The 17,280-nt window shown below is 44.2% G+C and overlaps 1 non-coding gene across 1 annotated transcript; it reads right to left on the bottom strand.

Moving 5' to 3' along the window:
• Window positions 1-16,216: 16,216 nt before the first annotated feature.
• Window positions 16,217-16,289, bottom strand: TRNAV-UAC. The gene has a single exon. It is a non-coding gene; the product is annotated as a tRNA-Val (tRNA).
• Window positions 16,290-17,280: the final 991 nt, after the last annotated feature.

Genomic DNA, 17,280 nt, shown 5'->3' with positions numbered 1-17,280 from the left:
CTCTGAGACCCTTCTTGCAGAGGTTATAACTAAAAGAAAGGCTGTTTTTATGGAGAAAATGTCAATCGGAAGATCAGACAGAGGCTCAAAAGGTTCTTGGGAAAGAGCTGTCAATACCCTATTTAGGTCCCATGAAGGGGATAGGGGTCTTAGGGAAGGATGGAGTCTGGCAGCTGCTGACAGAAAGCTCTTGATCCAAGGATGGACCGCTAGTTTGTAGTAAAAAAAAATAGCTCAATGCTGCTACTTGAACTCTTAAGGTGGATGCCTTGAGTCCCTTATCTAAACACAGGAAGTCAAGGATCTTTGGGATTTCGGGAGGAATGAAAGGATCTGGACTGGATCCTAAAAAGGAGGAGAAGATTTTCCAGACCCTGTTATACTTCCTAGCTGTTGTTACCTTCCTGCTACCTAATAAGGTTGAGACTACTCTGTCAGAAAGGCCTCTCCCTAACCAGATTTCCCTGTCAATTTCCAAGCTGCCAGCAGGAGAATCTCTGGATTGGGGTGAAGGACAGGACCCTGGGAGAGAAGATCCTCCCTTGGAGGAATGAACCAAGGAGGACCCGTCGTCAGGCTTATCAGAGTTGAATACCAGCTCCTCTTCGGCCATCTTGGAGCTATTAGTATGATAGAGGCTCCTTCCCTCTGTACTTTCTTTAGGACTTGAGGAATCAGGGCAAATGGAGGGAAGGCATACCCGAACTACTGATTCCAGTTCTGTGCCAGACAATCTATTGCTGTAGGATTTTCTGAATAGTTGAGGCAGAAGAATCTTTCCACCTTTTTGTTTTTCCGGGATGCAAACAGATCTATTGTTGGAAGTCCAAATCTTATTACAATCTGAGAAAAAGTTTCTGCGTTCAGACTCCATTCCCCTTGACTGAGTTTGTTTTGGCTTAGGTAATCTGCCAGGACATTCTCTTTCCCTTTTAGATGGATCGCAGATAGAAAAAGATTCCTCCTTTCTGCTAGTTGAAAAATTTTGTGGCAGAGGGAGAGAAGCGACGCCACTCGCATGTTCCCCTGGTGGTTTATATAAGCCACTGTTGTTGAGTTGTCGGAATAAAAGACCACCTTCCTGTGCAAGATCTCTGGAATCGCTACTTTTAGAGCCCTTTCCACTGCTTTGAGTTCTTTGAAGTGGAATTCCTTGTTTTCAAATCCCAGCTTCCCTGCCAGCATCTTCCTTCTGAATGTGTGCCCCATCCCCAGGCACTGGCATCCGTTGTTATCAAAATTGGGTTCGTAAAGGACCAGGGTCTTCCTTCTGAAAGGTTTCTTTGGGATATCCACCACAGAAGGGATGGCCTTGCTCTGGAGGAAAGATGGAACTTTTTCTCCAGTGTTTGTGGAAGTCCATCCCAGGCCTGTAGGATGTCTGCCTGTAGTAGTCTTGTATGAATTTGTGCGAAGGGTACCGCCGGGATTGTAGCCGTCAAGTGCCCCAAAACCATGATTGCTTGCCTGAAAGAACAGTGGAAGAAACGAAACAGAGCCCAGACATGTTCTATGGTCGATGACACCTTTGTTTGTGGAAGGATTGTTTTCTGGGATTTGGAATCCAAACTCATTCCTAGAAAGGTGCAAACTTGAGATGGAGTTAAATAAGATTTTTCCTGATTTATCTTCCACCCGAGGTCGTTTAACAGTGAGAACACCAGGGTCAGATCTTTCTGTAATGCCTCTCTTGCGTGAGAGATGAATAAGAAGTCGTCCATATATGGTATTAAAACTATCTTGGACAATCTGAGAAAGGCCACCATCTCTGCCACTACCTTCGTGAAAATTTTCGGGGCCTGAGGGACACCGAAGGGGAGCGCCTTGTACTGTAGATGCAGTAATGACCTTGTACATGGACTGCAGTTCTTAATTTTTTTTGGGAGGATGCATGAATTGGTATATGATAGTACGCATCTTATAGGTCTATGCTGGCCATCCAGCAGTTCTTGAATAATAGATCCACAGTCTTTAACGTTTCCATACAAATTTTTTTGTATTTTAGAAATTTGTTTAGTTTTTTTAAGTTCAGTATCATGCGAAAGGAACCATTGGGTTTTTTGACAAAAAAATAGAGGGGAGTAAAACCCCCTGCCTTCCTACCCCTTTGGTGCTTGGCATACTACACCTTTGTTTATCAGTAATTGGACTTCTGATTCTAGGGCCTTGGACTTTTTTAAATCCCTGGGGAGAGGGGTCTGAACGAAAAAATCTTGAGCATAGGAGAGGAACTCCAAATGGAATCCCTTCCCTATCCCCCCCAGAACCCACTTGTAATCCTTAACCAAGCCGGGAGAAAGGATGACAGTCTGCCCCCAACCTGGAGTCTGGCGTCATTGCGTCTCTTTAGGTCTGCTATCTTGGGTCCTAAAAAGAAATCCTCCCGATTTCCTCTGAAATCTGTCCTTTTATTTTTTGTCGTATGGCCTTCCTCTTTGTCTCCTAAATCCATGCAGGGGCTTACAAAAAAAGGAATTCTTTTGAGGAATGGGAAACCCTTTTTTCCTGTCTGACGCCCTTTCTAGGATGTCGTCCAGACAGGATCCAAAAAGTCTGTTGCCTTCACATGGAAGGGAGCAGAGTCTAGCTTTCGAGCCGTGATCCCCTTTCCAAGATTTGAGCTATATTGCCCTTCTAGCTGCGTTAGTCATAGCAGAGGACTTTGCAGCAAACCGGATGACGTCTATAGATGCGTCTGTTAAAAAATCTGCAGCCTTAGAAAAAGTAGGTAGTGAAGCTAGGATCTCTTCTCTGGATTTCTTTTTTTTAAGGTGAATTTCCAGTTGGTCTAACCAAAGACGGAGAGACCTAGATACCCAAGTGGCTGCGATAGCCGGTCTAAGGCATGTGGCTGCCGTCTCCTAAGCCTGTTTTAAATAGATATTAGCTTTCTTATCTAGCGGATCAGCCAGGCAACCCAGGTCGTCAAAAGGAAGAGACGCTTTTTTAGCTATCTTGGCGATCGAGGAATCCACGGTTGGAGCCTTATCCCACACTGTGGACACCGATTCGTCATATGGGTATTCTCTCTTAACAGAATTGGGGATGAAGAATTTCCTGTCAGGGTTCTTCCATTCTTTCCTAATTAAGGCCTGTCCGCAACTGACTTAGATTGTTTAATATCCTCCAGTTGCATGGTAGATCTTACTGCCTTAAGTAATGGCTGTGTATCCTTAGTAGGAAAAAAGGATCTCCCAGAATATTCCCCTTCTGAAGAATCAGAATTGCTGGAAAATAATTGTCCTGATTCTTTATCTTCATTGTCGGAGGAGTCATTATCTGAACTGTCATACTCCGGGGATTTATCCGGGGATCTGGGACAACTCTTAGGCCCCTTTCACACGGGCGAGTATTCCGCGTGGGTGCAATGCGTGAAGTGAACGCATTGCACCCGCACCGAATCCTGACCCATTAATTTCTATGGGGCTGTTCACATGAGCGGTGATTTTCACGCATCACTTGTGCGGATGCAGTGCGATTTTCACGCACGGTTGCTAGGAGACGATCGGGATGGAGACCCGATCATTATTAGTTTCCCTTATAACATGGTTATAAGGGAAAATAATAGCATTCTGAATACAGAATGCATAGTAAAATAGCGCTGGAGGGGTTAAAAATAAAAAAAAATTTTAACTCACCTTAATCCACTTGCTCGCGCAGCCCGGCATCTCCTTCTGTCTTGATCTTAGCTCTGTGTAGCAACAAGGACCTTTGGTGACATCACAGTCATCACATGATCCATCACATGATCTTTTACCATGGTGATGGATCATGTGATGACCGGAGTGACGTCACCACAGGTCCTGTTGCTACACAATGCTAAGATGAAGACAGAAGGAGATGCCGGCTACGCGAGCAAGTGGACTAAGGTGAGTTAAATTATTATTATTATTTTTTTAACCCCTCCAGTGCTATTTTACTATGCATTCTGTATTCAGAATGCTATTATTTTCCCATATAACCATGTTATAAGGGAAAAGAATACAATCTACAGAACACCGATCCCAAGCCTGAACTTCTGTGAAGAAGTTCGGGTTTGGGTACCAAACACGCACGATTTTTCTCACGCGGGTGCAAAACGCATTACAATGTTTTGCACTCGCGCGGAAAAATCGTGGGTATTCCCGCAACGCACCCGCACATTTTCCCGCAACGCCCGTGTGAAAGGGGCCTTACTGAACGCTTTAAGAGAGGCTTTGACTTCTGACCTAATAAGCGACTTCATAGACCTGGTTAAACTCTGGGACTCTTCCGCCACTAGCTTATCAATACTTGCTGGACATAACGGTTTAAGATATGAAGCTGCTAGGGCCGTTTTACATCCTGCACATTCTTTGTTCCTGGCCTTGCTAGTAGATTTCTTGGGCGGCTTTGAGGTCTACAAACAATCAGAACAAGACCCCATTAGTAAGGAAAAGATTACTCTCACCAATAGATGTCGAAATTTTCCTTCCCCACTCCTTAGGACCGGTACCGGACTCACGGGCCTCAAGGGTTCCAGGGTTTCAGCGTGTCCATCTGAAGGTTCAGACATACTACTACAAGGCTAGAATCCTCTTCAGCACAAACACTGTGTGCATTCCGCTGGCTGCCTGCTCCTGTAGCCGCATTTGTAGATTTTGAAGGACGCGCCTCGGCTCTACTTCCGGCCCTGTGGCCGGAGAGGAAGCTCCGTCCCTTCCGCCGACGTCATCGAAAAAGCGGCACGCAGAACGCGGCCGCGCGCATGCGCAGAAGCGCCGGTGCCCGCAGCCTACACGCCGATTGCTGGCGGAGGCCCCAACCCGGAAGTAGCAGTGAGGAGCCGCCTGAACACGGCCACAGCGGCTCCCCGCAGGTCCGGACAGTAGGCAGGACGCAGGCAGACTTATGGGGAGCGGCTCCCGGACACGGCCACAGGACTACTGCTCCCCTGGGAAGAGGTCCTCTACCGTAGAAGCTGCCCCGGACCCCTTCCCCCGCAGTGGCAGGGTACTACGGATGGAGGTGAGGAATCTCAGCGGATCTCCGCTGGACATGCTTCTCAGGATCTCCCATCCGGAGGACAGGAAACCTGGGCCTTTTATCTTCTCAGGCTTCCTGTCCAGGTGGGAGGTCCTTAGTCGCATGGGGTGCCGTAATGGGTGAGGGGAAAGTTTGGGGGGTTTTTTAATATTAAAAAAAAATGAAAATTCGAATCACCCCCACTTTTCTCCAAAATAAAAATAAATGTAACATAGTAACATAGTAACATAGTACATAAGGCCGAAAAAAGACATTTGTCCATCTCAAAATAAATGTAAACAATAAAAAAACACCATGGGCCATGTCCCAAAACGCCTGTACTGTTAAAATATAAAAATATGTATCCCATATGGCAAACGGCAAAATGGCTGATTCGTAGTTTTATTTTAGTTTCCGTGACTTCCCAATTTTTTTTAAATCAAAAGTGATCAAAAAGTCATACACACTATAAAAGTCATATACTGTACAATCTACAGATCGTCCTGCAAAAAATGAGCCCTCATACAGCTCCATACACATAACTATAAAAAAGTTCTGGGGGTCAGAATATGGCAATGAAAAATACATTTTTCCAAAGTTTTTTTTATTCAGTACTAGCTGATGACCAGGCGTTGCTCGGGTATTTATTTATTGCAATTTTATATTAAATAACAGGGACTTTCACAGTGGCCGCCACTTTAACGGTGGCTGCCATTTTAACAATGACTTTCACAGTGGCCTTCTTGTGATAGGCTGATGTAGTTCTCAAACCTGGCTTTTACTGCTTTATTGTTATGGCAACCTGGAGTAGGACCTGGGAGCTTCTATTGGCTGATAAGGGACATGTGACAGTGTGTATGGCGGTTAGGATTTAAAGGGGTTGTCTGGGATTGGGGACATTGGTTTAATTGTTTAACAAGGACATAAATATCTCCCACATGACTGTCCTACCTTTCCCATACTTTTCTGATGCCCCGAATTCATTACACAAATTCTCAGCCATAAGTGAGTCTTTTCTCACATTTAGTGACGTACCAGGTCCCTTCTGCAGAGCGAAGCCGCTTCTTCCGCTTCGCAGGGAGCCCGGTGACGTCACCATCAGCCGCAGGCATTATGCAGAGTGATCGGCGATGTCACCGGGCAGGGCGTGTTGTTCACAATGAAGGAGGCAAGGGAACTATACTAATTAGCATAGTAAACGCCTCCAATGCAGGCAAATGGGGCGGCAGGATGGAGAGAGAAGCAATACTCGGACCTAATCACATTTCAAAGGACTGAGCCAGGAGGAGATTTGGGGCCGTTACTAACGGGGAGGAAAATGTGCGGCAGGAGGCGGTATATGATTTAAGGGGGGCGGATGCATGGAGGACGTGGCAATGTGCGGCAGGAGGCGGAATAACAATGAGGGGGCGGAGTCGCGGCGGAGATGAGAGTCGTCTGAAAGCACGCGATGCCACGCTGCGTTGGGACCCACAGTGCAGAGCGGCAGGAAGTTAGACAAAAATAAACAGAGATGTAAACAGTGTGTGAGGGACCGTCGGAGCAGTGTAGAAATGGCGAAAATACCTTAAAACATATGGGGGGGGGACCTAGAATCACCTGTTAACAGTGGGTACGCCTAAAAAAATTAAAATTAAAAAAAAATAATAATAATTGATTCCGGACAACCCCTTTAAGTGAAAGACTTGCAGGCTTGTATTGGATAATGCAGGTCATTTTTTTGGAATATCTCAGGAACGGCAAATCCTAGAGAGCTGAGACCCCCACAAGATTTGAAGATGAATGGTTGCATTTTTGAGTTTTCGCAGAACATACACACATACATACACAGATACGTTCTTTTTTTACATATATATAGATTAAGGCTACATGCACACGAAAGTTGTTTGTTTCTGTGTCCGTTCCGTTTTTTTTGCGGATAGCATGTGGACCCATTAATTTTAATGGGTCTGCAAAAAATGCGGACAGCACACCGTGTGCTGTCCGCATCAGTATGTCCATTCTGTAGCTCCGCAAAAATAATTGTGCATGTCCTATTTTTTTTCTAGTTTGCGGACAAGTATAGTCATTATTACAATGGATTCACAAAAAAACGTATGCCATACGGACGTCATCCTTTTTTTTTTGCAGATCTGCAATTTGGGGAACGCAAAACATATACGGTCGTGTGCATGTAGCCTAAAACACAAGGAAACCTATACAAACAGGGGCTGGCTGGCAAATTTTAGCTTGGGGGCAAGCACACAGCACTGGCCCATGTGTAGCGGGCTAGCGGCCCACCCTTAACCTATTTAACTCCACCTACCATATAAAAGGTGGCGTAGGTAAATAGGCTTTAAATAATGAAATGGCGGCAGCTGGTTGTCTTTTCATGTTGGGATCGTACACACACGTGTCACAGATACAGGACATGATTGACTCTGTAGCAGCAGCATGGTCATTACAGGGGCAAGATTTACCAAAACCTGAGCTGAAGAGACGCCATAGACTATAATGGGGTCTGCTCAGGAAGCGGCTCCTGTACTGGACAAAACAGTCTTACATGCAGAACTTTTCTGTCCGGTCTTTTTGACAGAATCTGTGACAGAGGCCTGAAAACAGATGTGACTGGGTGCTATTAGATCGAAGTGTAGCATCAGATACAGAGCAAGAACCAAGACCACTACATACATACAGCACCGGAACCAAGTTCACTGCATGAAAATTAGCCTAAGCTTGTATGGTGTGAAACTACACCTCCCAGTATGGTCTGAACAGCATTAAAGGGATGCTGGGAGTTGTTTCACAAAACAGCATGCTACCATCCATCATCAGCTGTAGATCATCTGCAATGAGCAGGACACCGGTACAGTGGGTCAGGATATATGTGTAGTAGTTTGTGGCGCCAATTGCAGCTTGCGCAGGTACTGTAGCAGGGCCCTTTAAGATGTGATAACTCACGTACCAGGTGAGGAATGCCAGAGGGGACAATGTCTCTGTGTAGTGTCAACGGTGTCTCCTACCTTGGTACGGCTGGACTCCTGGATCCTGGCTCACTTGCAATAAATTGAGTGTTGTTAATAGGAGTAATTGAGGAACTTTGGTAATAGTAAATGAGATCCAGACTTGGAGTATAATGCAACTTGTCTTTACTGGATGTCAACATAAATCCATACGAGTTACAGCAGTAGTCTTTAGGTCCCAGCAGGTATAGGCAATGTATGGCAGGGATTAATATCTCTTCTGCTCCTATACTATGTGCCTGGAGAATCTGGCAGGTATCTATTTTCTGTTCTGTCTATCTTCTGCTTGGTATGAGCCTGACTAGCTAAGGAGGAAATTGGCTTCTCCTGGACTATGTGCCCCCTTTACGAATAGTGCCTCTTCTATGTGCCCCCTTTACGAATAGTGCCTCTTCTATGTGCCCACTTTACGATAGTGCCTCTTCTATGTGCCCCTTTACGATAGTGCCTCTTCTATCGTAAAGGGGGCACATAGAAGAGGCACTATCGTAAAGGGGGCACATAGAAGAGGCACTATGTGCCCCCTTTACAATAGAAGAGGCACTATCGTAAAGGGGGCACATAGAAGAGGCACTATGTGCCCCCTTTACGATAGTGCCTCTTCCATGTGGCCCCTTTATGTATAGTTCCTCTTCTTTGTGCCCCCTTTATGTATAGTGCCTCTTCTATGTGCCCCCTTTATGTATAGTGCCTATTCTATGTGCCCTCTTTATGTATAGTGCCTCTTCTATGTGCCCCCTTTATGTATAGTGCCTCTTCTATGTGCCCCCTTTATGTATAGTGCCTCTTCTATGTGCCCCCTTTATGTATAGTGCCTCTTCTATGTGCCCCCTAAATACAGTGCACACATACTGTATTATAATACTCGGTAAATGGTAGAATGTAGTGGGTAACAGAAGGTGTAATGTCACAGGTTACTTGTTGCTGATGGTCACATGACAAGAGGTATAATAGATGCAGTGGGTATATAGTATATACAGCAGTGCACTGATATGTGTGGTACTAGGTAAAAATTACACCTGGTATTTCAAATATCAGTACACTACTGTATATACTATATATCTGTACACACTGCTTCTATTATACCTCGTACCTCACATATCAGTACACTGCTGTATATACTATATATCTATACACACTGCTTCTATTATACCTCCTACCTCACATGTCCGTACACTGCTGTATATATTATATATCTGTACACACTGCTTTTATTATACCTCGTACCTCACGTCAGTACAATGCTGTATATAATATATACCTGTACACACTGCATCTATTATACCTCGTACCTCACATATCAGTACACTGCTGTATATACTATATATCTGTACACACTGCATCTATTATACCTTGTACCTCACATATCAGTACACTGCTGTATATACTATATATCTGTACACACTGTATCTATTATACCTCGTACCTCACATGTCAGTACATTGCTGTATATACTATATATCTGTACACACTGTATCTATTATACCTCGTACCTCACATGTCAGTACATTGCTGTATATACTATATATCTGTACACACTGCATCTATTATACCTCGTACCTCACATGTCAGTACATAGTAACATAGTACATAAGGCCGAAAAAAGACATCTGTCCATCCAGTTCGGCCTGTTATCCTGCAAGTTGATCCAGAGGAAAAAAAAAACCCTGTGAGGTAGAAGCCAATTTTCCTCACTTTAGGGGAATAAAAAATTCCTTCCCGACTCCAATGAGGCAATCAGAATAACTCCCTGGATCAACGACCCCTCTCTAGTAGCTATAGCCTGTAATATTATTACACTCCAGAAATACATCCAGGCCCCTCTTGAATTCCTTTATTGTATTCACCATCACCACCTCCTCAGGCAGAGAGTTCCATAGTCTCACTGCTCTTACCGTAAAGAATCCTCTTCTATGTTTGTGTACAAACCTTCTTTCCTCCAGACGCAGAGGATGTCCCCTCGTCACAGTCACAGTCCTGGGGATAAATAGATGATGGGATAGATCTCTGTACTGACCCCTGATATATTTATACATAGTAATTAGATCTCCCCTCAGTCGTCTTTTTTCTAAAGTGAATAGCCCTAATTTTGATAATCTTTCAGGGTACTGTAGTCCCCCCATTCCAGTTGTTACTTTAGTTGCCCTCCTCTGGACCTTCTCCAGCTCTGCTATGTCTGCCTTGTTTACAGGAGCCCAGAACTGTACACAGTACTCCATGTGTGGTCTGACTAGCGATTTGTAAATGCAACACGCCAGACCTGCAGGGTATAGCGAGGTGAGGTCACGGTTATGGGCAATCGAGGGTTACTCACTGTATTGGAGAACCCTGGGCAGGCGCGTGGCAGTGAATGAGAGGTAGACACGGTTCCTCTGGGGCACACCCTGTATGGAGGGACCAGGCCTGATGGTGGATGAGGTGTGTAACGGACCGTTTCAGCAGACAAGGGGTTAAAATCCGTTTAGGCGATATGCCCCTTTCTGAGAGACAGGCACAGCTACTGCAGAACACCAAACTCCCGAACTGGATACAAAATAGCACTCCAAACTGGAACCTCGCAAATAACTGCCAGCAGACGAACAGGAAAAGCATTCAGTCAGCTTACACTCCTGGCAATCAGTCTCCAACAGCATACAGGGAATCCCCCCAATGACGAGACAAGGCTCCGTGATCAGGGTCAAGCAGTGGTCTGAAGTGCTGGCACACCCAGCCTGGTTTTTATTACAGTTTTGCAAATACAGAACAGATACAACACATCCCCACAATGCATCATAGTTTCCTCCTCTCTGCCTGGGAGACAACTGAGGGCAATCCAATTATCTCTCAGGACAAAGGGGAGATCGCCAATACACATGTGGAGACAACAGGACAGACATCACCATTTAAACACACAATGGGACAATAGAAACACACCCACACAAAATCCTCCCCTCTGCCGATGATGATTATTGAACACATGGGCGAATATAATTATCAAAGGCAGAGAAATACAGTTTTATAAAACATATCACAGGAACCCCAAAACATGCAATAACCCCATAACCAATATATCCTCGGAACCGGGGGATCTGGGTGAACCACATGTCCAAAATTCACCCACATCCGTTCAGTAGTTTGGAAGATACAGTTACACTGAAAATATACAAGTTATACCGAAAATAGTCACTAATAAATGTGTCCCCTGTTTGGTAGTTTCAAACTACTGAATGATGTCTCTGTGCACCAAATACAGGCAAGATAGCACCGTGTTGAAAAGTCAGAACAGTGTCTGTGAGCTAAAATGGCCGCTATCTATTGTTCTCACCATGTGCTTCATCCAAGCAAGTAAGGCAAAGGATGCAATCCAGGGACAGAGGGCTCCATCCCAAGTGCCTTAAGACCCAATAACTTAAGGGACCATAATCCCAGGGCAGGAGCCTGGTAAACAGCCCCCTCCAAAACACTGTGGCGAGGTTGGTTTCGCCACAAGGTGCCCTGGATGTTACAGGTATTTTGAGTGCCTGGGGCAAGGTCCCTTTTGGATTCGTGACGCCAGTGCCTTTGACGGTGGCACACCGGTTGGTAGTTGGAATGATGGAGGTACACAGGTAGTATAGTGAACCAAACGTTACTTTACTGAACAGTCCAACTTTGTACAGCAGGTGGTAACACAGTCTTACAAATCACAGTTCCACAAGTAGGCTTATTTACAAAATGGCAGGTAATAATTATGCAAGATACGCAGAGGGTAAATTCACAATGCTCTCAGAAGCAGGTTGTACCTTTCCTCAGAAATAGTGTACACTGTTCTTTCTAGAACTCCTGTCTGGCTTTCTATCCCAAGGCCCGGATGCCTAAAGGGTGGCTTAAATCCTTGGTAATTGTATCTTCCTCTGGTATTAATTAGATCCTTGCTTTCCTTTCTATTTGCATCTGCCCATCAGGGTTATATATCTTTCCCTGGATTTTCTTACTTGTTTGGTGGATAACTGTGGGTTTCTCCCAGAAGGTCCTGTCCTGCAACTGGGGTATCTTCAGAGCTAACTTAGGCTCTCTTGGCTTCAGGCAGGCTGGATCTCCTCACTAGCCTCCTGGTCATAGCTAGCAGCCAGGGCTATCCAGCTGCATGTCAGGAGCAGGCTTTCTAACCTCTGTCTTCTCAGACTCCTGACTCTACACTGCCCTCTCCCTGTCTAGGCCTGGACATTTATACTAGGAGCTCCCTATCTCCCTCTAGTGTCTGGGATGTCTAACTACACCCAACTAGGCCTGCTATTGCATCATACAGGGGTACATTGCATGTAAAAACAGATTGGAACATACATTAAATGCACAATTAAATATGACATTTCTGTCCCTAATAAGTAGGAGTAACGTGCACACCAATTTACCCTTGTGTAGTGCCCACCCCTACCTAGTGGGACACTACATAAAGTGGTAGGACTATGTTCTCATTACGGGCATCTATGCCTCTTTTGATGCAACCCATTATCTTATTGGCCTTGGAAGCAGCTGCCTGACACTGGTTTTTGCAGCTTAGTTTGCTGTTTATTAAAATTCCTAGATCTTTTTCCATGTCAGTGTTACCGAGTGTTTTACCATTTAGTAAGTACAGGTGACTTGCAATATTCCTTCCCATGTGCATAACTTTACATTTGTCAGTGTTAAACCTCATCTGCCACTTATCTGCCCAAGCCTGCAATCTATCCAGATCCATCTGTAGCAGTATACTGTTCTCATCAATATAAATTACTTTACACAGTTTAGTGTCATCTGCGAAAATTGATATTTTACTATGCAAGCCTTCTCATTAATAAATATATTGAAGAGAATAGGGCCCAATACTGACCCCTGAGGTACCCCACTAGTGACAGTGACCCAATCTGAGTGTGTACCGTTAATAACCACCCTCTGTTTTCTATCACTGAGTCAGTTACCCACTTACAGACGTTTTCTCCCAGTCCGAGCATTCTCATTTTATATACTAACCTTTTATGTGGTACAGTGTCAAATGCTTTGGAGAAGTCCAGATACACGACATCCATTGATTCGCCGCTGTCAAGTCTAGAACTTACCTCCTCATAGAAGCTGATTAAATTTGTTTGACATGACCGATCCCTCACGAAGCCATGCTGATATGGCGTTATTTGCTTATTTTCGCTAAGATGCTCTAACATAGCATCTCTCAGAAAACCTTCAAACAGTTTACCCACAACAGATGTCAAACTTACCGGCCTATAGTTTCCAGGCTCTGTTTTTGGACCCTTTTTGAATATTGGCACCACATTTGCCATGCGCCAATCCTGTGGGACATTCCCTGTCAGTATAGAGTCTGCAAATATCAGAAATAAGGGTCTGGCTATGACAATACTTAATTCCCTTAGGATACGGGGGTGTATGCCATCCGGTCCTGGCGATTTGTATATTTCAATCTTTTTAAGTCGCTGATGTACTTCTTCCTGGGTCAGACAGGACACTTTTAATGGGGAATTTATTTTTACATTCTGCATGTCATCTGACAGTTTATTTTCCTCAGTGAATACATTGGAGAAAAAAATATTTAACAGCTTTGCTTTCTCCTTGTCGCTCTCTGCGACTCCCCCCTCTTTACTCTTTAAAGGGCCGACACCTTCAGATTTATACTTTTTAACATTTATATAATTGAAGAACATTTAAGGGTTAGTTTTACTCTCTTTGGCAATTAATCTCTCGGTCTCTAGTTTGGCCGCTTTTATTTGTTTTTTACATGTTCTATTTTTTTCCTTATAGTTTTTCAGTGCTTCCGTGCTACCTTCCTGTTTTAGTGTTTTATATGCTTTCTTTTTGTCATTTATTGCTTTCTTTACAGTTCTGTTTATCCACATTGGTTTCTTTTTGTTTCTTAACCTTTTATTCCCATACGGTATGTGCCTCTCACAATGAGATTTTAGGATGTTTTTAAAGATATCCAATTTTGTGGCTGTATTTTTAATTTTGAGGACTTTGTCCCAGTTAGTTCGGCCTATGGCCTCTCTTAGTTGGCTAAATTTAGCTTTTTTGAAGTTTGGTATTTTTGTTCCTCCCTGAAGAAACACTCTTTTGAATGATAATTGGAAGGTTATTACTTTGTGGTCACTATTTCCCAGGTGTCCCCCGACCTGCATGTCTTTTGTTCTGTCAGGTCTATTGGTTAATACTAAGTCCAGTATGGCCGTCCCTCTAGTCGGGTCCTGAACCAGTTGGGAGAGGTAATTGTCTTTGCTGTATATACTATATATCTATACACACTGTATCTATTATACCTCGTACCTCACATATCAGTACACTGCTGTATATACTATATATCTGTACACACTGCATCTATTATACCTCGTACCTCACATATCAGTACACTGCTGTATATACTATATATCTGTACACACTGTATCTATTATACCTCGTACCTCACATGTCAGTACACTGCTGTATATACTATATATCTGTACACACTGTATCTATTATACCTCGTACCTCACATGTCAGTACACTGCTGTATATCATATATATCTGTACACACTGCATCTATTATACCTCGTACCTCACATGTCAGTACATTGCTGTATATCATATATATCTGTACACACTGCATCTATTATACCTCGTACCTCACATGTCAGTACACTGCTGTATATCATATATATCTGTACACACTGCATCTATTATACCTCGTACCTTGTCACATCAGTGAGCCAGCCACCGGGAATAGCAGAGCAGGGAACCAGAGGTTTCCTTGTCCCGCCGGCGCTGCTCGAGGCACAAGTCCAGTGGACGCAGATACAATTGAGTTCAGGGTCCACGGCGGCCCTGAACATCCACCGGCCCGGTGACATGTGGACTCCTTCCCCCTCGCCCCTGTTTTCAAATATAGTATCATTATAACCGTACTGACTGAATCGTACTGGCTTAGGTCAGTTTTACAATGTAGTAAACGCCGTAAAAAAAAAAAAAGCCATAGAACTGTGGTGGAATTGCGTTTTTCCAATTATACCCTATTTGGAAATTTTTCCAGCTTCCCACTACATTGTATGCAATATTAAATGGTGCCATTAGAAAGTACAACTTGTCCTGCAAAAAGACAAGGCCTCATACAGTACAGCTATGTGAAGAGAAAATGTATTGCTCCTGGAAGGCTGGGAGAGAAAAAGAAAACCAAAAAACACCAGGTCTTCTGAAGGCTACTTCCACACTTGCGTTTTTCTTTTCCGGCACTGAGTTCCGTCCTAGGGACTCAATACTGGAAAAAAAACGGATCCGTTTTAGGGTCCATTCACTCATTTGTGTGTGTTTTACGGATCCACAAAACACGGACACCAGCAATGTGCGTTCTGCATTTTGCGGGCTGCACATCGCCGGCACTTAATGGAAAATACCTAATCTTGTCCGCAATTGCGGACAAGAATAGGACATGTTCAATTTTTTTCGGGAACAGAAATGCGGACCCGAAAGTGTGGATCCGCATTTCCGGATCCGGGCAGCACATCGTGAGGCACCATAGAAATGAATGGGTCCGCAATTCCGTTCTGCAAGATGCGGAACAGAATTGCGGACGTGTGAATGGAGCCTAATGCATTCTGAATGGAGAGAAATCCGTTCAGGATGCCTCAGGAGGTCTTCAGTTCAGTCTTTTTGCCTTTTCAGGACGGAGATAATACCGCAGCATGCTACGGTTTTATCTCTGTCCAAAATTCCAGAACACTTGCTGGAATGCCGGATTCGGCATTAATTTCCATTAAAGATGTATCAATGCCGGATCCGGTACTAAGTGTTCTGGAAAACCAGATCCGGTTTCCCAATCTGCCTATGCGCAGACTTTTAAAAATGTGAAAAAAATAAATACCAGATCCGTTTTTCCGGATGACAAATGGAAAGACGGATCCGGTATGGCAATGCATTTGTGAGACGAATAATCATCCGGATCCATCTCACAAATGGGGCCGGATTGCCGGATCCGGCAGGCAGTTCCGGCGACTGAACTGCCTGCCAGAATCCTCTGCTGCAAGTGTGAAAGTAATACATTCTTCACCATACATTTTTATTTATAGATACATGCCATGATCTATCATTGATCTAAGGAAAAAAAGCGCACCTTACAAAGCCGCATGCACAGAAACGTGTGCAGACTTACCTTCATGCATGAGGCCCATGAATACCTGTATTTTTCACAAGCACTAAATAAAATAAAAAATGTCTCATGAAAGAGGACAAACAGCAATAATTATAAAAAAAAATAATGATGGTTCCACTGGGGCTCGAACCCAGGACCTTCTGCGTGTAAAGCAGACGTGATAACCACTACACTATGGAACCGCCGTGGAGGCTGACCTCGACATGCGTACAGAAAGAGATAGCTCCCATTTCCTGTTTCCTACACGTCACACCTAAACTACTATACAGACACATGAACCTGCGTACACGGCCATGGTCTGAATGACGTCACCAGACGTTAGAAGACTATTATAAACGAGTACAAATCACTGTAATTAGCAAAGTACCATCGTTCTTCCATATGCGATACTTTGACGTATTCAGCCCCTCGATAAATTCGTGTATTACTCACTAATTATTAACGTTTAATGAATACTTCAACGTCCACCTCATAGCTCAGCGAGCAGACTGTCACTGGACGTGCGTCCTGTATTCCACCACTAGATGGCGCACGGAGACAGAGAGAGCGCGCGGGGACCGCTGGTTACATGGAGAAAAGGCCTCCATTATGGCGGCTGTGCCGGAGAAGCGTCATTGTGAGGGGAGAAAAGCGCGGGACGTGACTGCTTTTCATGAGGCGTGAGATCCATGCAAAGATATTTTGCTAAATTTGGGAAACTGGTGCGTGTGTAATCATACCAGTTGTTTTCCAGCGATTGGCTGCAACAAATTGGCCAATTTTAGGCAAATTATGGTAATTAATATGATCACAACACGTGGCCTATATGCTTAGATTTGCCACCGTATTTACTAAGACTGTCCGCTTGCCTTTCGACTGGATTACTGCTCTGAGGGCACATTATTCTTCTGGCTACAGGTGGTGGAAATACTGCGGATTCTCTGGAGTGGAATTTGCGCACGGAAAATCCACAGCGTTCACACTACGCGTAAAGTGGATGAGCGTACCTGCTAAGTGTATGGCCACACGGTCAGGTATCTGCATGGGGTTTCAGAAGCCAAAACAGCCAACCAGAATTTTTCATTTTTCTGGACAACTTATGTCAAAATCACGGACAGCCAACATTTTGTACGGACAGTTTGGAAAACCATAACTAATGATAATATATAGCTTAATCTATAACTCATTACCAGC

The sequence above is a fragment of the Bufo gargarizans genome, chromosome 3, assembly GCF_014858855.1.
Source record: "Bufo gargarizans isolate SCDJY-AF-19 chromosome 3, ASM1485885v1, whole genome shotgun sequence".
Classification (NCBI taxonomy): Eukaryota; Metazoa; Chordata; class Amphibia; order Anura; family Bufonidae; genus Bufo; species Bufo gargarizans.
Note: the sequence above shows the minus strand (reverse complement) of the source record. Positions and strands in the feature narration are given on the sequence as shown.